Source organism: Uloborus diversus, chromosome 7 (assembly GCF_026930045.1).
Source record: "Uloborus diversus isolate 005 chromosome 7, Udiv.v.3.1, whole genome shotgun sequence".
Classification (NCBI taxonomy): domain Eukaryota; kingdom Metazoa; phylum Arthropoda; class Arachnida; order Araneae; family Uloboridae; genus Uloborus; species Uloborus diversus.
This window is the reverse complement of record NC_072737.1, coordinates 120,045,166-120,072,319: the sequence shown is the minus strand read 5'-3', so window position 1 is coordinate 120,072,319 and position 27,154 is coordinate 120,045,166. Positions and strand designations below refer to the sequence as shown.

Genomic DNA, 27,154 nt, shown 5'->3' with positions numbered 1-27,154 from the left:
GCGTTGAAATTAAAAGTTTCAAAGTTCTATTCCCCTCCATTCATATAAAGGCGGTGTTTTCATCATCTGCGTTAGTTTAGTTACGGTGGAACTTTTTATGTAAGTTTAAATTCGTACAAATTCTTTGGTCATATTTGTCATTTATTTATCGTTAAGGGAAGTACGTTTTTGGAAACAAATGTCAACAAACCAACGTTTTCTTTTGCAAATAAAATATAATGCTAGCTAAGCCTAACGTGGAGGTGACTGAAAGTTAGTTTAAAAAACACACATAGTTCTAAAACTAATCGAACCATTTGTTTTTCAATTTTAATGCGTTTTAAATACAACAATAAACACAACACTAAACAAAAATGTAATAATAAACAAAATAAGGCACATTGCACATACTAATTTCAATAAATACTAACCTTTTTAATGAATCCTATAGGATACTTGCCGTAGAATAATCGGATAATTTAACGAGCGAGTACAAGAGTGAAATGAAAACTCCCAGAATGCACTGCAATGTGACGAAATCAGGAGGAAAATATTTCGTCAAAAATTTGAGATTTCTGGTTTCGTCAAACATCACGTGATTTGGTGACGAAAGGATCGTCAAAAATAACGAAATAGTGCTCGAGGATTGCAGAATCGTCAAAATTGAGCGTTTCATTTTTGACAGTGTGGAAGGGGGGGGGGGGAGTTAAAGGTGGGAAGGAGGAGCCAAATTTTGTAGTTTTCGATTATATCTCGGAAACGGCAGGAAAAATGTGCTCCGGATAAAAGTAAAAGTTAACTAAATTTATTGTGAAATTGTTTTCATACACATATGTCACATTTTCAGTGTTATTTTAGGTACGCGTTCTTGAAAACCAATACTTTCCGGAAAAAAAAATTATCTCGTTCTTTTTGTCTCAAAGTGTTTGTGCTAAGCAGGCGCTCAAGGGATCTTATGCAGCAATCATGTGACAGGGATCTTGACGGTTTTCTGTGTCTTGAAAATCCACCGGCTGAACACTTGAACTGCAGATTCAAACCTGATACCAAAGAAATACGAAGCCTATGCCCAATCACAGCAACACCCAGCTGACAAGCAATAAAAAAACTATGAAGTTCTAGCATGTACTCAATTTCGTTACTCTTATTGAAATGAATATGTGACGCTATAGCAGGATAATGACAATTTTAATAATAGAACAATTTTAATAATTTCCGTCTGATTCCTTTAATAATAGAAATTAGGTAAATGTAGCTGACAGGCAGCACCTTTTTGTAATTATAGTTTTTATTACATTATTATTAATCATATTTTGAAAGTGTTTATATGGAATATGGGCTGGCAGTAATTAGAAAATGAAAATATCATCTTTAAGGTGACATCTGGGTTCTATTCTGAGGCGGAAGGGTCATGTCACCAGCAGTGGAAAAATTGTTCTTAGAAATTTGTAATGTATTGATGTCATCGCCGTTCCCTTCGTCCTGGATAAATATTTTGATTCCGTTGTTGCAACTGCCCTTGCAATGCAAGTTTGCGACAGAGTAGTCTAACGATGATTTTCTACAAGTGACCTCCTGATCACTTGTCAAAATCATCTTCCAGATTCCGTCAGGAGCAACATCCGATTCCGAGTTTCAGCGCGAGTTAGTCATTCCTCCTTTCCCAAACCCCCAATCCGGTATTTCATTATTAAGTTCCTAGCTACAGGTTAACTTGGTGATATGGCAGAGTTAGAGATCAGTCTTGATGTTTGCAGCTACTTTGATAAATGATCTGTAACGGAACTCATTGAGGGACTTTTCTGTGGCTGGAGCACCATACCATGAGAAATAGATATTACCCCAGCAGCCTCAATGGATTCAGGGAAGAAGAACCGTTGATATATATCTTAGATACATGTTGTATGATTTTAGATTTCTGGCAGAATGCTGTGATCAGTTGAGGATTTGGCTATCAAGAGGACAACCAGGAGGACTTCCTCTCAAATGATAGCTACCGAAGAATTTTGCCATCTGATGATAGCCGTCATCGCAATATCAACGTCAACATCACCTAAAGCTCGGAGCGTTATCTGTCTCGTTTTTCAGCAGCTTCATCATTAGCGGATTTGTCAGTTGACTGTTATAATGAAAGTAGGACAGAAACCTTCTTGTTTGACCGTCGTTTCAATTTTCTAACTGACATTGATGTTTATATGGTTTATACAGTCGTCTCTTTTTGTCTAACAGTTTTGTAAACTAGGTATCCTCAATAACAACAAATTCAAATTTAATTAAATCAATGTCGTTATCAATGTCCTTAAACAGTATGTATAGTGCTGACTTTCTGCCTCAGTCCACCAATTCATACTGCATATACGTAACTTTGCAAATCCTCGTCCGATTCCTTGGTAAAGGGCTGTCCATATAAATAATGTAACACTTTTTATTCAACATTTTTAACCCTATACCCCCTCCCCCTTGTCACAAAGTTCGTTTTACAAGCTACTTTTCATAAACATATTCGTATTAAAAAATGCTTGATGTCACACTTCTTACTTTTTTCCTCCCCTTTGTCACAAAGTCGCAATTTCACGACCCCCCCCCCCTACACACACCTTAAGCATCATTTGTGTTGTAGTATTCCACAAATACTTTTTTACTGTACATAAGGATTGTCGAATTCATTGAAGAAAGAGGAAGTGCGCGATCCTCTGGAGTCGATTTTGAAATTTGTCAATGGCAATTGTTCCATTTTTTGCCATGAAAGTGCGTGTTTGAAATTCTGTAAATTTTGATTATTTGAATAAAATATAACAAAACAGCATATCAATTTGAAGGTAATTTAAAGCTCTACAACTTTGTCGTTGACATTTTTCATGAATACTGATGCTGGGAAGCAGTAGGAGCAAATGTTTGACAAAAAGAGAGAATTTTTCCCAAAAACCATCGATTTTTCATAACATATACCCAGAAAATTATTGGAAATTTGACAAATATGTGTAGAAACAGTTTCATAGTAACTTTATTTAGCTTGAATTTTTATTTTAAACGCATTTTCTCCACCGTTTCCGACATTTTCTCGAAAAACCCAAAATTTTCTTCCCCCTCCCTCCCACCTTTAGCTCACCCCCAGGGTCGAGGACTTTCATATGTATAGTATGTTTACTTACTAACTACCTCTAACAATATTCGGAAGTCAAAAATTATCGCATATTCAATGCACGCTACAATGTGTTCATTGATTGGACTACTGGTCCGATGGATGTTTTTGTGCTGCGCGACTAGCAGACCACTGTTAATTTTTGAGCCCTGATAAATGTTTCAAAGATGTGCAATTTTACCAATTTCATTCCAGTGGCGCACACAGGAATTTTTGAAGGAGGGTGGGGTTCAGGATCGAAGGTCCACTAATCTTATATCATGCTCCGACACGCATCCAAACATATTCTTTTGATTTTATCGATACAGTCAGGAGTAAAAAACATTTTTAAAAAATATTGAATTGCTCCGCAATAATTAATTAAATTACTTTATTAATAACAAATACTTCATTTAAGTACCAGAAAGCACGAAAATGACTGCATTTACTTTTCTCAAAATTAAAAATTAAAACAGCGCAGTAAAATTATCATTGTTGAACATGTTCATTCAGTTCGATTTTGCAGGGGAAAAAAGAGCGAAAATAAATTTATTTATTCATTCATAAAATCTGAAATTATTGTTACCTTTGCTTGGAATTATTTTACGCACTACATATACTATAGTAGTGTAGTAACAGAATATACAGACTGACATTTTTAGAGCAAAACAATAAGCATTTTGTAAGGTTCAACGCAAATTATACGTAGTGCAAACGATCTTTTCTCCTGAATTATTGTATTTTTTAAACTGAATTGAATGGTTTCATTGCATTCTCGAAATACTGTTTGGATATTTTTAAAATTTGTTAAAAACACGGTAACTGACTGACATTCTAAAACGTATTATGTCAGTCAGTTACCATGCTCTTGTGATAATTTTTTTTTTAAATCATCTAAAATGTACTTCAAGAATTCAATTATACCATATTATGCCATTAAATTTAACTTAAAAATACAATAATCAAGGAGAAAGGATCTTTTAAAGTTTTTTGTAATATTCAACGCAATTTTTGGGTTGAATGTTGCAAAATACCCAATGTTTTGTTTTAAAAATTTATGTCAGTTATTTGTAGAATTGTCCACATATATTTTACAACTACACTTGATTTGATCATTGGATTATATTCAATCAAATAAAACTCAAGGGCGATGGGAGGGGTTCGGACCCCCTGGACCCTCCTCTTGGGTGCGCCACCATTTCATTCCATATCTACAATCAAAGATGTTCTTAGAGGGAACTGACAGTAATGAAAATGTAGGCTATCTTCACTGGGGAAATTTTACTATAAACCAGTGCTTCTCAACCTTTTTTACTTTGCGGCACACTTAAGAAATTTCTAGATCAACGGGGCGCACTGAACTTAATTTCGCAATATGGTCTTACAGAAATGTTTTTATCTTTCACACTAATGAGACACTTGACCCTGCCTTAAGGAACAAAGACGTTTGATGTTCAGTTCTATGTTGGAAAGAGCTATATGAAGCTCTTTATGATCTTTAGAGATGGTCTCTTTCTCTTGCTGGTATTTATAAGTGTGAGGACTGAGAAGCTGAGTTCGCAAAGATATGTAGTTGAAAATGGTAGTAGCACATCAGTAACAGCACCAGAGATGGTGGGATACTCATTTTTAACCAACAGCCAAAATTCGTCCAAAGGCACTTCGCTATTCTTACGAGTAAGTTTTTAGGAGTACGGTCTCTCTTGAGGTCCATAAATTCTTCTCGCACCTTCAAAAAAAGGTCTTTAAATGATTCATCCGCAAATGAAGAGAATCGATCGCGAATCCAGTGATACTGTTCAATGTTAGTGTTCTTGAAATGTGCACAGCTTCCGATGTCTGTTGATTCATCAACTTGAAATTCAAATTTGCCGGCTACTCCTAATTTCTCCACCAATGTTGCTTCTATGTCACCTGACATGTCATCAGTTCGTCTCCTGATAGTGTTAGTGTCGTCAGAAAGTAGCACTCGGATCACCTCCTTCTCTGGTCTGGGTCTTAGCGTTCCCCGTACAATTTCTTTGCACGCTGGTAAAATAAGCGTTTCACCGATAATGTGTGGATTTTTCGTTTTGGCAATTAACTGTGCAACATTATAGCTACTTGAGCCCTCTCAAACTTTTGCGCTGACTTTCATGAAGGAAATTTGCTTCGAGTTACCTACCTGCAATCTCTTGAAGTAACCGATGTTTTTCCTAGGTAGGAAGGATGTTTAGTAGACAGGTGACGTTTTAATTTGCTAGGGACCATTGCTTCATTTGAAAGTTTCTCCCTGCAAATGAGACACTCAGATCTTGATGATTTTACATCTTCGATCCACGAAAAACCGAACGCCAGGTATCCCTCCCTGTACTGCCCACTCAGAAAGTTAGCTTTTTTACTTGGAGGTCCATCTGTATCAGTACATTCAGTCGCAGACTTAGCAGTTGATGAGATTTCTCTAACCAAGAATTTTTCCATATCACATTCCTAATTATAGCGGATGTTTTGCGCCAATCCGAATAACAAAATGAGTATGAAGACAAGCCAGAATGCCATTGCTGGTGGATGGAGCGTAAATAATTTGTGTCTAAACAAGCCGAATAAATAATAATAATAATATTATTAATAATAATAATAATAAAGCCAATAGAGAACATACTTTTGAAAAAAAAATCTTTTTCTTTTTTGCTAATTTGCTTTTTATAGATCAACAAAAAATCTCCAAAAGCAATAAATGTAAATGATCGTTGGGGCCAAACGTATGCAGCAGATAAAGGTAAAGGCAGCTGCACCCTTCACTTTACTCTCAGAAATGTTCAACTAGCAAACACCAAAAATATTCATTCGTCCTAGATTTTTTTTTTTTTTTTTTTTTCCAGTTTGATTTTTTTGTTTTCTTTTAATTTCTATTTTACTAAGTCTCAGAATCGAGCTTTGAGAAACTACGATAGAATGAAATTAGTATCGGAACTGGAAAACTGGAGAACAAATCTAAAGCTGGGGCTAAAATTCTGGGCGGGAGGGCACGATCCCCGATTGGAGGAGGGGGCGACACCAGGCAATACTCCCATTTGCGAAAGATTTGGAAAAAAATTCTGCATAATTAGTTGATTTCGTGGAAATTAGAATCCGTTTTCAGAAACTGAAAATAATAGGGTGACAAGAAGTTTTAATGAGGTGGGGCAGCAAAGCCCGCCTCTCCCCTTGTTGGGTATGTCTGATTGCACATGATCGACAGGGTGAATTGATAATTTACAGAACGATAACGTTACAAACGCTATTCGGTCGTAACTTTAAAATAAAATACATCAAGGCTCTTTCGTTTAATATAACTACGAAAATACTGCGGCACACCGGGTTCCTTGTCGCGGCGCACCAGTGTGCCGCGGCACACCGGTTGCGAAGCCCTGCTATAAACGATAATATGATAGCACCCAAGCACGTAGTGAATAAGGAATTCTCCCCTTAATTCGAATGCATTTTCGATTGGGAGGATGTTTCGACGCGTTTGTCGGTATGCAACGTGAATTACGGTTTCATTAACAAATACTTCGTTTCAAAATGTAACATATGATGCACGCATTTTCCCGATACTCTTTTAATGTACCGAAACCCGTTAAAACATGCTTGTTGAAGTTTGATATGTCAAGTGTCTCTAGTTGAATTGCATTTGCTGGCTGGGGGGAGGGGAAGTAAAATGTAATGGTCGGCAGTTAATGTTATTGACCGAATGACTGAGATGCATGCGCTTGCTATGAATGCCTTTGTATCTTCAACTATTTACTGTAGCATCAACATTATAAACGAAGTGCTCCTCAAAAACGTGGGTACACGTCAACATCAATGACCCTAGTTTCAGTCAAATTTCAGGTTAGGATTGCTGGCGAGCTCAAATCAGGGTTATTTCACATCAAAAAAGGATTTTAAGTTAATTTTTATCAAGAAAATCAAGCTTGGCCTTTATTTTTTCGAATTTTTTTTTACGGGGAGAGAGGAATTTTATTTTGTTTTAATGGGGCCGTTTCCAAAATTTTAAAAGTTTTTTTTACTCAAAGAGCATGCTTAAAATCAAAAGATTCGATCATTTTTTAAATAATTTGACAAAGTTTACTATTTTTAAAAAAGTATTTAAATCGGTGCGCAGACTCCATTTCCTTTTTTACGCTTCTGCGCATGACATTACAAATAATAAACTGCCATTCACTGCTGCCATTAGCGCACAGCGCAATATTTAATTCGCTTCTTTACTCACATGTACTGGCAACAATATGGTTGACAGTAAGCGTATAGCGCAATATTTAATTCTCTTCCGAATTATCATAGCCTGGAAACGCGATAGACAGTAAGCGTAAACTTTCAGCGCACCAAAGTTCATCACTTAGGGCGTCATAAAGACAACGCCTTATTTGAAAAATTGAACAGTTTAAAAAATTAATTAAAAATTAAAAATTTTGAAAATAAAAGATTTTTCCCGCTCCATGTTTTTTTTTTTTTTTTCCAGAGACCATATTTTTGAGATTTCCATATTTCTGAGACTTAGAGCTTTTCAAAGCAAGATGTTCTTACGATATTTCTACGATTAATTACTGTAAAAATCAAAATAGTTTCAAAAATAAAAAACCACGAAATCCTTTATTATTCATAAAAACATTTCTTATCATATGCGCCAGGGAGATATAAAAGAAACATAACTACGAACCCAGAGCTCTGACATTTTTACAACTCTACCACTATTTTGGAAAGAACCATGTCATTATTTCCACTTCCGACAAGTAAAATGATTTACAGAAGAGCCATTTTGTTATTTCTTACACCTTTATCCAGAATATTAAAAGATTGCGAGGGAGGAAAGGAGAAAAAAACCTGGTTATAAAGTCATCGGAAAAGGTTTTATGGAAATTGAATTTCCAGGAGAATTTTTATTCTCGGAAACGGGAACTAAATAATAGCCATCAAAGTGAACATCGTTGGAACATTTTCAACGTTGGAAGGCAGTGATCGAAATAGGGGCTTTAATGTGCTAAAATGAATTCGGAGTATCTACGTTTTACACTTCGGACGGCTTTGCAATAAATAATGACGTGGCATTTCGAGCGCATAAATCTACGAAATAAAATTTTTTTTTCTAGGATTTGTCTCAATGTTCCCTTTTGCAAAAATCATAGTTGTCTTTTCAAGGGGTTGTTACCTTCAGTTGAAAGTACTGCTTTTAGTCACTGAAATTGATAGAATAAGCAAAAAAATAACATGGAGCGAGAAAAAACTTTTATTTTCTCAACAGTTATTTTTTTATTTAATTTTTTCTTAAATGTTCGATTTGGGAAAAAGGCGTGATCTTCATGACGTCACAAGAGATGTACTTTGGCACGCTACTCCATTACCGCGCTAAATGTTTATGCTTTGCTGTCAACCGTGTTGCCAGGTTATGATAATTTGCGCTGTGCGCTAATGGCATCAGTGAATGGCATTTCACCACTTGTGATGTCATGTGCAGAAGCGTAAAAAATGAATTTCAATCTACGCAACGGTCAAAATAAATGTTAAAAAATATTAAACTTTGTCAAATTATTTAAAAAATGGTTAAATCCTATGTTTTTAAACATGCTCTTAAAAAAACAATCTTTTAAAATTTCGGAAACAACCTCATTGGTGCATTCCGTTATTGACAACGTTTTAAGAACTTAAGCTTCGTTAGCACCATGTTAAGGACATAGCGTCCTTGGGTTCAGCCGACGTGACTTTGAAAAGTAATAATTTTAATCCAGATTATATGCATTAAAAATCATTTTAAAAATTGCAAATATGCACTAAAAATACTCTATACAATGCAATATTCAAAAAAAAAAAAAAAACTTTTTTTACGTTCAGAAAACTTGTCACATTTAAAAAAAAAATGTTTGGCCATTCTAATCCTGCATTTTGTTATTAAGACGATTATTTCTTACATACATAATGTGCAGTAGTTCATTTATTATGTTAGATATCTTGACTCGTAATTCATGTATTACACAATATAATTCCAACAAAACAATTGCTCCATTCACGTGTCTAACTCTACAAGATGTAATTTACACAAAACCAAGTAACTCTCATGGACCGGCCAACCTTCAGTCCTGGACTAAACCCAATAGCGAATCTCTGGGGAACATTAGCTCAAGATGTATACGCTAATAGGAGGCAGTTTGCAACAGTTCAAGATCTTGATCGAGTTTTTGAAGTTATTAGAAACGAGCTAATGTGTGCATCTTATGACTTCATTTTACTCCAATTTAATGTTATTTCCCCATTACTGACAAGTTTAATGTGATTCAATTGTTTTCTAAATATCACCAACAGTGGCCAAATTGCAACAGATTTAAAAAATAAAAAAAATCGCCAAATTTGTCGCCAAGTTGGCGACAAAACTTGGCGACCAAAAGACTGGCGATATATCGCCAAGTGTCCGCCAAATTATAACACCACTTGAATTTACATCGAAATTAACAATGATTCCCCCCCCTCCCCAAAAAATGAGCAAAAGACCCCATTAGAAACACCCGAATGCAACCAAATGGGGAGGTGCACAACTAGACCCCACTAAGAGTCTACGTACCAAATTTCAACTTTCTAGGACTTACCGTTCTTGATTTATGTGACACACACACGCACATCCGCACATACAGACGTAACGAAAAAAATTCGTTGTAATTAACTCGGGAATCGTCATTATGGATATTTCGCATGTCTATACGTTCTTAGGCATTTATCCGCATGTGGTCGAGTCGAAAAAAAACTCAATATTCATTCGGGAGTGAGTAAAATGGAAATTGAGGTTGGTTTTTGAGTGAAAATGTTTTCGCGAATACAATACTTCTCTTTCGTAAAAGGAAGTAAAAATGGCTTAAAATTTTGAACATTAAAGGAAAATAATGATTTGTCTATAAACTTTTGGGACAGTAAACTTTTAGTTTAAAATTTTTATCACAAAATCTGTGATTGTGTATTTTTTTTTTTTTTTAATCAAGCATTAATGTTGTACTGATATTTTTTATGATTCTTAAATAATTTGAATTCGTTACTTCTCTTTTTAACTTGTAAAACATAAAAACCTTGCTGTCTCTAAACTTTTGGGACACACTTTAGTACTTGCTATAGCTTTAAAAAGTCAGTAACACTGTTATACATTTAAAATTTAGCTGGAAACTATAACAATATATTAGGGTTGCCATCCAAATTTTGCTTCAAAATAGTTGCTTTAGTAGCCTAATTTGTAAAAAAAAAGTCGCCTAAATAGTCTCCTCAGCACAATGATTAAGTTGCATTTTTTACCCATTTAGTTGCTTTTTCCAATTTCTTTTAACTATTTACTAACTCAAAAAATACTTAGTGTAACAAAATCACACAACAGAAAATCTTAAAACATAGCTATTTATAGTAAATGCAAAAAAAGAAAAAAATCAAAACTTAATTTCTCAGATCTAACATGTGTTTCAACATCATTCAACATTTTTTACTGGAACTACTACTTCGAAAAAGCAACTCTCAGAATAGTAATGAAGTTGGTATTTAAATTTTTTTTTTTTAAATACTTACAAATTCAAAAAATACATTGTGTCACACAATCAAAAGATGACTACCTATAGTAACTACAAGAAAATAAAAACTTATTTTCCCAAACATAATATTTTTTTTTTTCAAGATTAACTTGGTTCATTCAGCATTTTTTAATGGTACTAATAATAATAGAATTTAATGAAGATCTTTTTTTTTAAGTCAAGACAAAGGAATTATAAATTGAGTTTGAACTTGTAAAACATATTCATGAGTCTTCAAAGTATTTAAGTTGGGACACAGTATTGACACTTTCCCATGCATTTTAAATTTTAAATTGTCAATACATTTAAATGTTGATTTTTTTTTTCAATGCTGATCGTTGATTTGTGTATTTCAAAGTTTAGTCGTTTTTAAAAATTAAGAACTGTGAACTAAAATGAGACAGTTTTTTCATACTACTATTTAAATGTAATAATTAAGCAATAGCTGCATAGGGAAAGTAATTAATGTAATAGGTAAAATGGCTTCTGAAATAAGCCAAGTAAACAACAAACTAGTATAGGAGAGGGGGGGGGGCACATGTGAACATGGCACTATGACAACGTCAAGCAAAACATCTTAAAAAATTCTTAAATAATGGCAGGGCCAGTTCTACTTCTTAGCCTAACTTTTAGGGCAAGGACCCAGTTTATGTTCCTGTAGTGACAGGTTTTTTTTTAGCAGATGCTGATGTAATGTTATCAGACTTCTACTTGTGAAAACATATTTTAAATTACCTAATAAGCTAAACTTAATTATTGCAAACCAATACATGAACATTCAAGTAAATTTATGAGTTGTTAATTGTTAAATCAATTTTCATTTCATTTTTTTACATTTTATATTTTAGTGCTATTAGTGATCACTTGAAGCAGTTTCCAGCTAAAGGAGTCAAATTTTCATTTTCATATGAATTTCTCCTAGAGTTCAATTTTTAGTTACGTTCATTTCTATGTGAACTTAAAAAAAAAAAAAAAAAAAAAAAAAGAAAATTAAATTAGAGTAGCTTTGAAAATATTTATTTTGGGAATAAATTTGAAGATAAACAAGTTTGCTAGTTTGAAATTTCGTTTTTGTCCGAAAATACGTAACTAATAACAACTTAAGAACAAAGCTTTAAAAAAATTAGAAATTATTGAAATAAAAATCAAAATAAATCGCTTTAAGATGGCATAAGTTAAAACATCTAAGACCATTTAAAAATATTAAAACACTAACTGGATGCTAAAAGATCAAAATTTCGAGCGCGGCAAGACATTTTCGGCGAAGCACGTGTTCAACGCTTGAGTGTTTGTTCTCTATATTTTCATTTCTATGTGAACTTAAAAACAGGAAAATTCAGTTCAAGTAGCTTTGAAAATATTTATTTTTGACATAAATTTAAAAGTAAGGAAGTTTGCTAGTTTTAATTTTCGTATTTTTACGAAAATACGTTAACTAATAACAACTTAAGAGCAAAGTTTTAAAAAAAATTAAGAAATTATTGAAATAAAAACCAAAATAAATTGCCCTAAGATTGCATAATTTAAAATATCTAAGACCTTTTAAAATAGTTCAAACACTAACCGGATGCTAAAAGATTTCAATTTCGAACACGGCATGCAATTTTCGGCGAAGCACGTGTTCAACGCTAGAATGTTAACAAACAAGAACGGCTTTAGTTTTTTGCCGTACATATTAGGATATCATAAGTCAAAGCACTGGAGATCATTATTAATAATGCAATTTTATTACAGAAAACGAAAATTTTGCATTTGAATTCGACCTCAGTAGATCGACACGTTCGCCGCGCGGCGAAATGCTATTGGCTGAAAACTGTATGATGCAATCTCCATAGTGTGTTGGAATGCAACTGATTGGCTCAAAATCGTTCTTCCTATTTCTTTTTCAGTGAATTTCATAAAAGATGAAAAAATAGTCGCCGTTTTTTTTAAAATAGTCGTTTATGGCCTGTTTTTTGCCAAAAAAGTCGCCTAAGGTAAGAAATAGTCGCAAAAGTCGCCTTTTTAGTCGCCAATGGCAACCCTAATTATATGCAAAAAATGAAAGCGAAAACTAAAAAAGGATTGCTCATTATTTCAAACAATTAATGAAATAAAAAAGGTTTTAAGGTATCATGTTTTTACGATGAACTGAAACGTATAAAATAATTTAATTAAAACCCCATACAGTTTTAGAATTTCTTACAGATAGTCTGAAAAATTTGTGATTGTAAACTTTTAACAGCTATCAAAATACTTGTGAGCTTTAAAAGGAAAAACTTGGGGGGCATACATAATAATATAAGTGTAAAGAAAAGTTATCAATGAGAAAACTTACACCTTAGTTCATACTATTTGCAGAGCGATAAAATTGTTAATTAAATCACAAATGCATCCATTGTCTGGTGCGTACGCCCCATATTTTTCCTTTTAAAGCTCACAAGTATTTTGACAGCCATTAAAAATTCACAATCAAATTTTCCAGACAATCTGAAGAAATTCTAAAACTATATGGGGCTTTAAATCTTTTTGAAGCTTAGAGGAATTATTTTATACTTTTTAGTTCATTTTAAAAACATCGTACCTTCAAACTTTCTTATTTCATGAATTATTTTTTTCATATAAATGCTGCGTACTAAAAGAAAAAAAAAACTATATACGAGCCGAAAAATTTAAGCAATTGGCACTAAAAATTAATCTTTGTCCCTTTCTAGGATTTAGTTGTGTACTAATTTAATTAGAACCATTTAAGTGTTAAAGGTTTCCCAAACTAAATTATGTTTCACAACGTACAAGTTACTCGTGATAAAAACCTTATGTCTCTTTACTAAGCCCCGTTATCTATTACTAGCCGTATCCGCAAGGCGAAGAAGCTAAGAATTTAGAGGAAGCCCCTTGAATAAATAAAAATATCACCCCCCCCCCCCCTCTGATGTAAAATGATCATTTTTCCTTAATTACACATTTGGCATTTTTTCGGCCTCATAATCGAGGATTTATTCAAAAATGCAAATTACAATTGGAATAAACTAGTAGTTAATGGTTAATTAATTAATTAATTTGATCACAGAACACTGCATTGTGATTGGGTCTGAGGTTACATACAAAATTTTAAAAGAACCCGATTATCGGGTTCTTTTATCGGATAACAGAAAGTGGTCGAAAATTGAGTTGCAAGATTCCCCCCAAACAGACAAGAACCAAACCAAGTTAATAAAAACATGGTAAAAAATACACACATACTTGAACAAATCATTAAAATAGAAACTGAAAAAAATCAAGCTAGGATACAAAAAACGTATAAAGGGAGGAGATATTTTTTCGAGCGAAACTGGTCTGGTCACTCATTTACGCGCCTAAGTAGCGTAGATCAAAAAATTAGGTTTCAACTAGTATTGTAGACTTCGAAATCAGTAAGTACTGTAGATCAAAAAATCAGTTATCGGGGACTTATCAAAGTGAAGTGGTTGCTTGGTGAGCAAAACGTTTCCCGCCAAACAAGATAAACAATTTAAAGGATCTATCCATATTTCTGAGGAGTTGAAGGTGGGAGGAGGTTCTAATGGAAGTAAGTGAGATGAAAGAGTGGAAGAAGGAGGATGATAGATTGGCAGAGATACTTGGCAGGCAAACTAGATATCATAACTTTTTAAGGCTGAGGGTTTTGGGGTTTAGGATGAAGGCCTTTTTTGTGCGGAAAAGTTAAAGGTTTTCTTGGCGGGAAATTTTTACAAGAGGGTTGTTATATTACTAGAGACCACGAATTTGAAAGTGACTTTTCAAACGTACAACACTGCCGCTTTGCAATCCTCAGGAGCCGCTTAACACCTACAGCTGCGCGAGTTGGTGCAAGTTACTTCGGAACAAGGAAAAGGGATGCTCTTCAAAGCATTTTCTTTCTTTTTTTCTTTGTTATTTTTTTAATATCTCGATTATGCATATTTCTATCAAGTTATTTTAGTCTTAGGTGGGAGCGTAATTGTATTCTAAATCTAAGTTCTTTACTTAGATTCTATTTTCGATGGGAGGGAGAGGGAGATTTTCCTTTTGTTTGAAACGGAACTCGTAACGCCTATTTTTTTAATCTGATTCTTTCCAATAAACGATTTAAATCCTTGAATCAAATAAAATTGCGAAGCAATCTTCGGGGGGGGGGGGGAGCATCAACGAGCAGGGTGTGGAGCCCCCAAGTATTGCCAAAAAAAAAGTGTGTCTATTTAATAATAATCTACCACTATTAGAAACACAATAAAATATACAACACGCTGAAATGAGAGACGTGAAAATTATTTTTCTTTTTCCAAAAATGTAGGTTGCAGACTGATAAAATTGAAGTAGTCTGTGTTTTGAGAAACATAATTTACTGCAGTTGCAATTTCAAACTCTTCGATTATACAGGAATGATATTGTGGGTTCATGAAATAAAATAACCTGCAATATGATTTTTTGTAAAATAATAATTTTGTATGTATGTATAGTACAGGGGTGATATAAGGGTAGAAGAAAAACACAAAATTAGACTAAGAAATAAATAAATAATTTGGTACTGAAAAACAGGGCTGTGGAGTCGGAGTCGGGCGGATTTTGGGGTAAAGGAGTCGGAGTTGTTAGAAAACATGCCGACTACGACCTTCTGTATTTCTTTAATTTTAACTGACTGTCCTTGCATTTTTTTTTTAAACTGACTACCAATTGTTTCAATTACATGCACAAAAAGCTACTAATGAGAAAATAGCTGCCATTATGGCAATCAGCTGACTTGAGTGGTTACCGAACTTTCTGTAGCCGTCCCCTAATTTGTTAGCTTTAACTTAACTAAGGCAACAAAATCGTTTGCTGACAGTTGCTATAACATTTTCAAGCGGATCACTTTTAAATAAAAACAGAAATATATTACAGTGAAACCCCTCTATTACGGACACTAACGGGACAAACTTTTTTGTCCGTAAGAGAGGGGTGTCCGCTTTACAGAGGTTTTTTTAATTTAATTAACTTTAGTTATTTGTTTATGTTTTTTGAAATCTTAAATGAAATATGTGTGAATTCTACTCTTTCATATGCATAGATTTTTTTTAATTTACTAGTTTTTACCAACATATACATAATAAACAATTATTTTATCAGGTTAAATTCAAATATTACAGTTTTGCACACTCAAAGAGATTTAAATAACAGGTTCGCATAAAAATTACATACCTAATTTGTACTTTTAAAAAATTGTTCGATTGATGTCTGTTGATATGTTTTGATCGATGAAAGTCTTTCATTTTCGAAATGTATCTTAAGTTCTTGTACCAAGTCTAGTCCTTTAGGATCGTTGTGTTTAATTGAAAATTCCCTGAGTCCATCTAATACGCTTAAAGCTTCGTTAATATTTTTAATTGTTTTAACGTCTTCTTTTACGGACAGTTCATCTTCATCGTCATCCTCAACTGTATGATCTTCGTTAATTTCGCGCACTATGCTTGCAATTTCTGTTTCGCTTTCTTCAGTGAAAACTTGGTCGTCGATGGGAGCATAGTCTTCAGCGGTCACATTTGTGAACCCTGCTTGTTGCATTAACGACTGCAAATCGGATCCATCATTGTCACAATCAACTTCGTTGTCAATTTCCTCTGTGGCAGATCCTTTTTTGAATCCAACGCGATTAAAGCAACTTACTATTGTTTCTTTTTTAACTTCCTTCCATGCGTGCTTAACCCAGCTGATTGCATCTAACACATCAATTGTTTTGGACAATTCGCTACTTGTTTTAGTTTCTTCCATTTTATTGATTAAATGCTTCATAACTAGTTGTCTGTATTGAATTTTAAATGCTTGAATTATCCCAGCATCCATAGGTTGGCATTTCGATGTTGTGTTTGCTGGCAAGAAGACTATTTCTATATTTTTCAAGTGAAAGTCTTTGGGATGGGAGGGCGCGTTGTCCATAAAAATAACAATATGCCTTTTTTCTCTCCCCAACTTCTTATCAAAAGTTACAAGCCAATCAGATATGACACTGGTTGTCATCCACGCTCTTCTATTTGAATACCAGTCTACAGGTAATTTTTTTTATATCCAGTCCTTTAAAACACCGAGGTCTGGCTGCTTTTCCGATGACAACTGGTTTTAATTTTGTACCATCCATGCTGGCACCCAACAAAACTGTTAAGCGTTCTTTGGAGATTTTGCCACCAGAGCAGTTTTCTTTCCGTAAAGTTAAGGTTTTATCTGGCAGAGCTCTATAAAACAAACCGGTCTCATCAATGTTATAAATGTCACATGTCTCGTAATTTTCAATCGAACTAGGCACTTTCTCAAACCATTTCTCGCAAACGTCAGCATCCACATCCATGGATTCACCACATATTTTTTTTAAAAACGATATCATGTCTCGTTCGAAAACGATCTAACCATCCATTGGAAGCTTTGAAATTTTCTATACCCATTTCAGTAGCTGCTTCTTTCGCCTTTTCTTGTAAAATAGGGCCAGAAATCGGAATATTTTTGCTTCTTGCGGACACAAACCATTTAAACACAATTTCATCCACTGCAAGGGCATTACTTTTAGGAAAATCTTTTTTCTTCTCTTGGTTTCCATTTATGAACCATTCTTTCTTAAACTTCTCTTTTCCTTTTAATATACAGCAAATTTGTGTGCGTCCCACACAAAACTTTTCAGCAATGTTCCGTATTCCAATTTTATTTTTTTCTGCGAAATCTATAACTTCAATTTTTTCTTTAAGAGAAAGAGTACGACGCTGACGATGAGTATTCAGAGCCATTTCAATGAGAACGATGAAACAACTGAATGCTTTTACCCTTAAGTTTACTTTATGATATTGCATTGGCTTTACTTTTACTCTCTATAAAATATTTTTGTTAGATGGCGCGTCAACTCGGCTCCACTTAGACACAACACGCCTGCTTGTTAGTCATCTGAAAAGGAACAAGGCAACGGGGGAGGGTGGGGGTATACAGACAGAAACTTGCAGAATAATCATTTTCTCTTTTCTTTTCTTTTATTTTTGACGATTTGATGATGTTTTTTGGAATGAAAAATGCATTTCGGTGTCAAGCTGAAATTTTTTTGCTACGCAGTAGATGCAAAGTAAAATTGCAAAGAAATATTTTTTTTTATCTCCGTATAAGCTGGTCGACTTTGCATTAAATGAAGCCTTTCAATGGAGTAGCTATTTAATTCTCAAGTTTTAAATACTGTCCGCAAAAAAGGATATATCAATGTAAATGACTTCGAAAAGGGTGTCCGTGTCCGTATTTGAGGGTGTCCGTACGAGAGAGGTTCCTTATACATTAGGTTTAATGTCTCTCTGCCGGGGAATTAAAAACTGTCCGCATAAGAGGGGTGTCCGCATTAAAGGGGTGTCCGTTAGGAGGGGTTTCACTGTATTTTGTTCTATCTCAGTTATAAAACAGTAAAAGGAATGTAACAATTTAGTAAGCCGAGGCCCGTAGCTCAGGGGGAAACTTCTGAGAGTGTTCGACAAACTCAAATAAGTTCTGGCTATGTTTTTTTTTTTTTTTTAATTAATACTATTTCTATAAGCTTGGTTAAAACTAAAAAGGGTGGAACAAATTAAGTCTAAATGATTGCTTGGTTACAACACTCACTAACTACAGTTAGTTTTAAAATCTTCATATTAAGGTTAATTCTAAAGCAGCCAATAAAATTTAAATTAAAAATTTAGCGAAGAAGAAATATAGGTATAGTAAAAGCTATTCGTGCAAAGCTGTATACCACCGCATTTTGTGTAAAAATTGCTCCTGACGTATATGTACCTGGCCTCTCCCCGCAATGTAGTGCCCTACTTTCGTTGAAATTTAATTGATGAGATATAATTTAAAACATATTCGGGAAAATTTTCAGAATTAAAAGTATTTATACCTTTTATAAACTCTGAAATTAACTTGGGGTGTCACCCGGGGCAAACCACCCCCTCTTAAGAACTTAGACTAAGAAAAAAAGCTTTTTTTCTTTCAAGTTGCAGCTTTCAAAAATTGAAAGCACACGATTTAATCAATATGTATTTGTTAAACAATAAAGGGGGGGGGGGGGATTACAAGTAATCTTTTTAAATTTTTGAAAAAGAAAAATGTTATTGTTAAATCATCTCACTTTAAACTCGTAACTATTGGAAAATTTGATTTTTAAATTGAATTTCTAACGTTGTATGCATCTTATGCTTACAATAAAATACAAAATGAGAAATTTCCATGAAAAGGAATTGAGGCAGTGAGAAGCAAAGGGATGCAAAGCAAGTGGACTATTTTAAGTTTTGAGTAAAACGCGGTTAAAGATCAGATCCTAGGTAGACTTTCATTGATTTTCTTTTTCTAAATCATGCTATACAGCAGCACCTACCAAGGTTACTAGCAGGGCTGTGGAGTCGGAGTCGGAGTCGAAGAGTCGGAGTCGGACTGATTTTGGGGTAAAGGAGTTGGAGTCGGAGTCGTTAGAAAACATGCCGACTCCGACCTTCTTTTTTTCTTTCCTTTTCACTGACTCTCCTTACATTTTTTAAAAACTGACTACCAATTGGTTAGATTTCATGTATAAAAAGATACTAATGAGAAAATAACTGCCATTATGGCAATCAGCCAGCTTGTGTGCTTACCGAACTTTCTGTAGCCGTCCCCTATTTTGCTTGCTTTTTAACGGAACTAATAGCAATTGTCAGCAAACGGTTTTGTTGCCTAACATTTTCAAGTAATCACTTTCAAATAAAAATAGAAATATAGTGTTTTGTTCGATCTCAGTTATAAAATAGTAAAAGAAACGTAACAAATTAGTAAGTCGAGGGCCGTAGCTAAGATTGAAACGTTTAAGGGTGATCGACAAATTCAAAGAAGTTCTAGTGCGAAAGCACGAATCCAAAAGATTCGATGAAATATTCTAATGTTTTTTTCTTTATTAAGACTTTCTATAAGCTTGGTTCTCACTAAAAAGTATGGAACAAAATAAGTGTAAATGATTTCTTGATTACAACACTCAATAATTGCAGTTAATCTTAAAATCTTCATATTAAGGTTAATTCTAATGCAGCCAATAAAGTTTAAATTAAAAATTTAGCGAAGTGGAAATATAGGTATAGTAAAAGCTATTCGTACAAATTTGTATACCGCCGCATTTCGCGTAAAATTAGCTCCTGACGTATATGTGCCCTATTTTCGTTGAAATTTTATTGATAAAATATAATTTAAAATATATTCACGAAAATTTTCAGAATTAAAATGCTTATATTTTTTATAAACTCTGAAATTAACTTTGGGTGTCATCTACCAGATGGGTGTCACCCGGGACAAACCACCCCCTCTCAAGAACTTGGATTTAGAAAAAAAGCTTTTTTTCTCTCAAACTACAGTTTTCAAAAATTGAAAGCACACGATTTGATCAATATCTATTTGTTAAACATTAAAGGGGGGCAAATTACAGATAATTCTTTTCAAATTTTTTAAAGGGATTTTTAAGTCATCTCACTTTTCAACTCGTAACTATTGGAAAATGTGATTTTTAAATTGAAATTCTAACGTAGTATGCGTCTTGGGTTCACAATAAAAAACAAAAAAATTTTATAAAAAGGAATTAATATTTCAATCTTTGCTTAGAGGTTTTCCCCCTTCCCCTGAAGGGAGAGGGAGTTGAAAAAATACAATTAAATTTTTAAAAAAAAAATCCGGAGTCGGAATCGGAGTCGGGCGTTTAAAAATCCAGGAGTCGGAGTCGGGGTCGGAGTCGGAAATTTTCCTTCCGACTCCGCAGCCCTGGTTACTAGTACCATCTCTTGCCCCAAGACAAAGGAGAGGTTCCCCTACCATTTGCACTGGTTATGTCCAAATTTTTAATTTTGCCACTTGCATCCCTTTGCTTCTCACTACCTCAATTGATATTTCAATCTCTGTTTTGAGGTTTTCCCCCCTTCACCTGAACGGGGGGGGGGATTTTAAAAATACAATAAAAGAAAAATAATCCGGAGTCGGGCGTATTAAAATCAAGAAGTCGGAGTCGACCATTTTCTTTCCGACTCCACAGCCCTGCTGAAAAGGAAGGGGCAATTATACAACGCTAAAATTCACACGAAGTCCCGAAACACGTATCTGCATTTTTTTTTTTTTTTTTTTTTTTTTTTGTGCAATTCACGCATTTTAGCGGTGTATAATTATTTTTTACATAAAATACAGATTGTCAAACTGATCAAAAATGTATTAAAAAGAACCTTTCACATGTTTTTCAGCGTAAAATATTAATATCTCAAAAAAACAGGAAAAATGGTAGATGTATAACTATTAATCCGACATACATGAAAATTACTAAAACTCACTAGGCAAACCGGAATGCCGGTTTTCAAGCATAAACATACCGGAATTCCATGTCATACAACCGGAACCAATCCCTCACAAACAAAACAGACTCCCCCACGCACCAATCGCATACAAGGCATTTTCCACCCCACTGCAGGTGCAAGATGGGGGGGACATCAGCACTTACCATGCACATCTCCGCGTTCGGCTTTCGGAGCGCAGTGCCGGGGCATCCCGTCCCCACGATCGGCGAGCAGTGGAGAAGCCCCGGCAACATCGATCGTGGCCACTGCGACGTCGACTGCGGACGGCTTCCCAAACAGCGCGCCCCATTCACTTCCGGCGCATTAGCGCCCCCAAAAAGAGTGGGGCGCATACTCGCCTCCAACCGCTCCCCCTCTCCCCAAGCGTAATCTGATCAAATAGTATCGATTGGAGCAGTTTCTTTACATTTCAAAAAGCACTTCTTTACTTCCTCCCCCCCCCCCGACCAGATGACTCTCGACAAGATTGAGGACAAACATTGACGCTAGTCCCGCACAGATTTTTCTCGCCCCCCCCCCCCCTTCTTCAAGAGCGGTGGTTTTCTCTGGAAAGGTCAGAGTATCCAGAAATTCGATGCCACTCGAAGAGGATGTCACAATTAAAATGCAGTTCTATAAAGGCAGAATGCTAAGTAGAAATCCACAAGCCACTGCAAGCACGAACCATAAAAATAAAAAGAGAAAAAAAAAATGATTTTTTTTTTTTTTTTTTGAAGGAAAGCGGAGGGAACGAAAACATACAATTATGAAGAAATAATATGAAATCCCAATGCAATTAAGAGGATTTATCGTGTCTTCAAATCAATAACTGGGCAACTTTGAGCCATGTGGGTTACGTTGTGCTTGACAGACTTCAAGACCTCATATTTCACCAACGGGGAGACGAGGGCAAACAATTTCTACGTCCAAAAACATGTTTTACAATACTCTTTCAATTGCTACTTGTTTAGTTTTTTTTTTTTTTTTTCTTTCCTCATTGTTACACTATCGTATGGTTTCCTTGCAAGAATTGAAACCATTAAGCCAGGAATTAGTTAGACCAAGAATTAGTACTTGGAGGGATTAAGTCCAATGATTAGCTTCGAAAAAGCTGAGGCAAAGATCCCAAGTCACGTGATTCAACTACGACGAATGGGCGACACGAAAGAAACATGACTTCATCCAATACTTTACTTAAAATGCTACCATGTGGCTTAGGATTTTTGCGTCAAGAATTAAAAAGGCTTCACTCTCTCCACCTTTTATTTCTTCTCAATGCATCAACGTCGGTTTAGAAAACTTAATTCAGACATGACACCTTTTCGCAAACTAAACTGGAGAAACTTGCTGTATACAAATCAAACTTTAGGAAAAATTGAGGAAAGGGGAAAGGGGCAAAAGGAAGTGAAGATTTAACAACAGCAGCAAATAACATTCAGCTCAGAGAGCTTTTTTAACTTGAACCATTTAACAAGTTTTTCTGAACATTAATAATGCTGTATAAAATCATCTAGTACCGTATTCACTGAACATCAAACCATTTTCTCAGATTAATTTTCGAAAGCACTCAACAACGCTAATTGAACAGTTCATTTCAATTAAAATCGACTTTTGACACAGTGCAACTGAAAAAGTTCCATAACGCCAAAACACGTGTCTGCAGTGATCCTGCACTGTGCTTCTAACGTTGTTTTATTTCCTTTTATTTTTAAAGCTAAGGTATTTTTATATATCTTATAACTAATTTTAGTTTGTAGAAAAAATTCCATGTTTGCACAATTTTTAACAAAAAAGTTTTATTAACTTTCGAGACATTCGAACCAAGATTTATTCCATTGAAGTATTTCAAGCTTCATTATTCTCAAAATTTGAATTTGAATTGCAAATGGTTGCAGAAAATTATATATGCTTGAGCTTTTTTGTAAATTTTAATATATTTAATTTTTTGCAACTACTCGGTATTGGCCGAGTATCTGATCAAAATTTGGCCGAGTACCGAGTACTCGGCATATTGGCCGAGTAGGCCGAGTACCGAGTAGTTATCGAGTACTCGGTACATCTCTACTTTGTTCATTTGACTTTTTCTTTTTTAACTTTTGGAGTCATAAAATTATGATAGTTTGTGACAAGGGGAGGGAGGGGATAAAAAGATCTGTGGCATAACACATTAAACAATATGTTTATGGAAAACAACGTGTCATGCTAAGAGGGAAGGGGAGGGAGAAGGCTGAAATGTGATACTTTGTAGCACGGGGGGAAGGGGTCAAATTTGTTTTTAAAAAAGTGTGACATTTACTGACAGTTCCACAGATTTTTAGCCGCGCTGCGCAACATCAGTATGCAATGTAAAAAGAAGTTTGATTTTTTAATTTCAGCAGGGGGAGGGGGTAGGGTAACAACGCCTGGAGCTGCAAAACTACTAGGGCAATTCCTGAGTATAGTGGAAATCATAAGTTGCAGAATTCATTCTATCCTCAAAACCAATGCCTGGTAAATGAAAATGCGCAGGATTCCAAAAAAAAAAAAATACAGTAAACCGATAGCTAAATATGCAATCTGAAAAATACCAAGCGCTATTTAAAAGAAAACACAATAAATAAACATTTATTATTACAAGAAATCTCTATGATTATTTTATTTTCCTTAATTATGTTTTTCGTATTTTCAAGAGAAATACAAAAGTACTTAGAAAAAAAACGAACATGTTATCGTTAAACTCTAATTGTTGAATTTGCAATTGGAAAAAAAAGCTGATATATTTTTTAAATGTTTATTCTTTATGCAATACTTATCATACATATCTGCTCTGCTGGTCTTACAAAATAACTCTTCACTTATTTTCATTATCTCCAGTCGACCATTGATAAGACTTTTTTCCAGCTTTAATTTTAAATGGATCTAACTACAGAAGAAAATTTTGAATTAAATTTCTTACGATAACCCTTTTATACAGAATCCAACTGTCCGTGTACTAATCTTTTTTTGAAGTGAAATTTTTATGCGAAGGCTTTGAAATTCTGATCCGTAACCTTTCAGCGTGATGGAAGTGATATAGTTGTTTTTTAATTGTTGCAAAAAACAAAGAAAAATAATGCTAATTATATAGTTAGTATTGTTAATAAATTTAAGGAATTAGTTTCAATGATGAACTCAAGCAAGCATACATTTGGATTTTAGGTATTTTAAAGTTTTTAAATAATGATGGTTTTTTGAAGATTTCTTTGATTCAAGTCAAATCATCAGTTTTAAAGAGTAATCCAAATTGCTCAAATTCACTTATTGGTTGCTTGGTTTATTTGGCCAAGGCTTCACTTGATACGCGTGACAGTTCCAAATGCAAAAAAAAAAAAAAAAAAAAGTTTCACAACTGGCGTGTCTTTACGATACACATCCCCCCCTCTCTTTCATAATGGTTTTTTTTTTTTAATAAATATCAAAAACAAAAATATACTTTTTTTTTTGAAAAGAAAGCATTTTAAACCAAGAAATGAAAATCAGAATATATATATATATATATATATATTCTTTCATTTTTCAAAAAAAGAAAAAATGCACTCGTGGGCCGCAGGTTGTGCACCTCTGATGGGGTGTGAGTTTGGTCGTAAATAGCCTTTATATGGTTTCAAATTACCATATTAGAATTAGTTATATGTGTTAAACCCAAAGACTCTAAGAAGTTGATTACCCCTCCACCATAAACAGCCAGGGCACGATTAAGATATCAGGGAGCCCAAGGGAAAATATTTTTTTGGGGCCCTGTATTCAAACTTTACATTTTCAGCTTTTGGATACGTCACAATTTTAGCCAATGACTTAATCAATTTTTACCCTTTGGAGCCCCTTACATAAGAGGGGGCCCTAGACCACGGCTTAGTCTGCCTATTTAGTAATCAGGCCCCGGAAACACCCTGTATATTAGAAGAGTTAGAAGAAAGATGCAACGCAAGCAAGGCAAAGCAAGGAGAAATAAATTACTAGTACGCCGCTAAAAACTGCATAAAAGTTCGCACACGGTTTGATTACCGGCTGAAAATCCCAAAAAGAATTACCTATAAAACGCGAAAGGTTTCCAACAATTACGTTCGAAAGAACAGAATAAACTTTTGAAATGTAATTATGCTCCACAAAACCGTTATTCCGCAAGAAATTTTGCTCGCTCACTTATGGGAAGAAGACATTATCATTTTTTCTCTTGGTGTCTTTTTTTCCTCCTAGCCTAGATAAAGGGAAAAGAATTTTTTCTAACAAATTTTGAGAAAACTCAATTCAACTTTTTGAACTTCGAAAAATCGCAATCCCTTTTGAAAAATCGACAAAAAAAAAAAAAAAAAAAAAAGGAAGGGGGAGGAATAAAAGGAAGAAAAACGTTTTGTGCATTTACTTCCTTCTTTAAAAGTTAGACAACTCGTTGGTCAAATTAGTCGCATACAGAAAAATGCCTTTGCTTCTTTACTTACGAGTGCATCTTCATTTTTTTTTCTGGCTGAGTAATCGATTAATTTGCACGTCACTATCTCCCATGAAGACAAATATTTGCTATTGTCTTCAGACACTTCATTATTCTGCTCAAACACTAAAGACAAGTGTCGATTCATTACCCCAGGATCATGACATACTTTAATTAAGAAGCACATCATCACAAAAAGCATCATCACGCTAAGAAGAAATCTTAAATTGAAAATCATTTTTCCCTTGCACTATGAATTTGAGTTTTATGTTTTTAAAACTGGATAATCCCGCTTTTTTTTTTTTTTCGGTTTTGAGCTATGATATTGGTGCTGAATTTCACGAAAAACGGTCATTTTGTCCCGCACGTGATGCCTCATATAGTCGGACCTCCATATATCGAAGAAGCAAATTGTCGGGAAAAAATTCGATACATAGAAACAATCTTATTTTATCCTAAAAATCTCGTAAAACATTAAAATTAAAGTTAATTTTCGTGTATGAAACCCTATTTCTAATTTAAGCGAGCATCGGATTAAATGAAAGTTAGTAATTAAAAAAATAACAGAAATGACATTTTTGCGCCTTCATACATCTTCATTCTTCGGCAATTAAACTTGATCCGCAACATTAGGGGATTTTCGTTTTGGCAATGTAATCGAGAGAAAAGTAAAAAATCAATCTACTTAACTTGAATGATTTTTACTGAAGCTAAAAAGACTAGGAATGATAATCAACATACAAAAGGGATAACTTGAAATGGATTTTAGTGTTACTGGTTACAAATAAGATTTGAAATAAACTTAATTAATTTAAGAACTCCAGAACGAAACAACGACCTATCTACACAGCCCTTAACCCCAGATTCCTTATGAGTTTCGTAGCAACCTTTCAGTGAACATAATTTTCTCCTCCTAACCTTCATTTTTCATGAGACAAACAGTCTAAAGTGGAAAAAAGAATCTACGAATGTCTCGAAAAAAATTTCGATATATAGAAACAATTTTTCTATGAAATGAACATAGAAATTTGCTGGTATTTCGATATATAGAAAATTTCTATATGTTTAAGTTCGATGTATGCAGGTTCGACTGTATTTAATTTAAAGCAATAAAACTGGTTTGCTGCTTGATTAAACAAAATTTGTTTGTAAACAACATTTGTTTGTAAACAAAATTTTGTTGACATTTTTTTTGTTGACACTTAACAAATTGCAAATGTATGTGTATTTCTTAAGCAAAAGAGTTACCTCATAAAATTGTTAGTTTTAATGAAATATATGAGGCGTCATGTGCAGGACAAAATGACCGTTTTCCGTTAAACCCAGCCCAATATCATGGATTTGATCTATTTTTTAAAATTTCTTTTATTCACACCAACGAAATCTGAATGAGGTTACAAATTCACTTCAAATGCAATATCACGAAAATAATTTTTTTTTTTTTTTTAAGAAAGAAATCCCAAACCACTGAAAGTAAACCCGACGTCTCAAAATTTTCCAAAGGGCGGTAAAAGGTATTATTATGTGCTCAATGTCTATTATGTTTCAGAAAACAACAAAAATACTTCATGAATTTATTTTTCAAGGCAAGGATGAAGAGGCAATTGCCCCCCCCCCCCCCCCCCTTCAATCCTATCCAAATGACGGGCTTGACTGACACCAATTCCAAATGTTTTACAATGTACAGTTACGATATCAAAAATAATTCTGCCACAACAATTGACTCAAGTTTAAAAACTTGACAAAA

The 27,154-nt window shown here is 34.3% G+C and overlaps 1 protein-coding gene across 3 annotated transcripts in view; it reads right to left on the bottom strand.

The window, feature by feature from the left end:
- LOC129226575 (neurocalcin homolog) overlaps positions 1-27,154 on the bottom strand; it is a 113,502-nt gene that overhangs the window by 57,134 nt on the left and 29,214 nt on the right. Inside the window, exon 1 of one of the 3 annotated variants that reach the window (XM_054861193.1) lies at positions 21,125-21,412. The exons of the other annotated variants lie outside the window; for them this stretch is intronic. The gene's annotated coding sequence lies outside the window, so the exon portion shown is untranslated. Of the gene's footprint in view, positions 1-21,124; positions 21,413-27,154 lie in introns of those variants that run through there. 3 annotated transcript variants of the gene reach the window in all.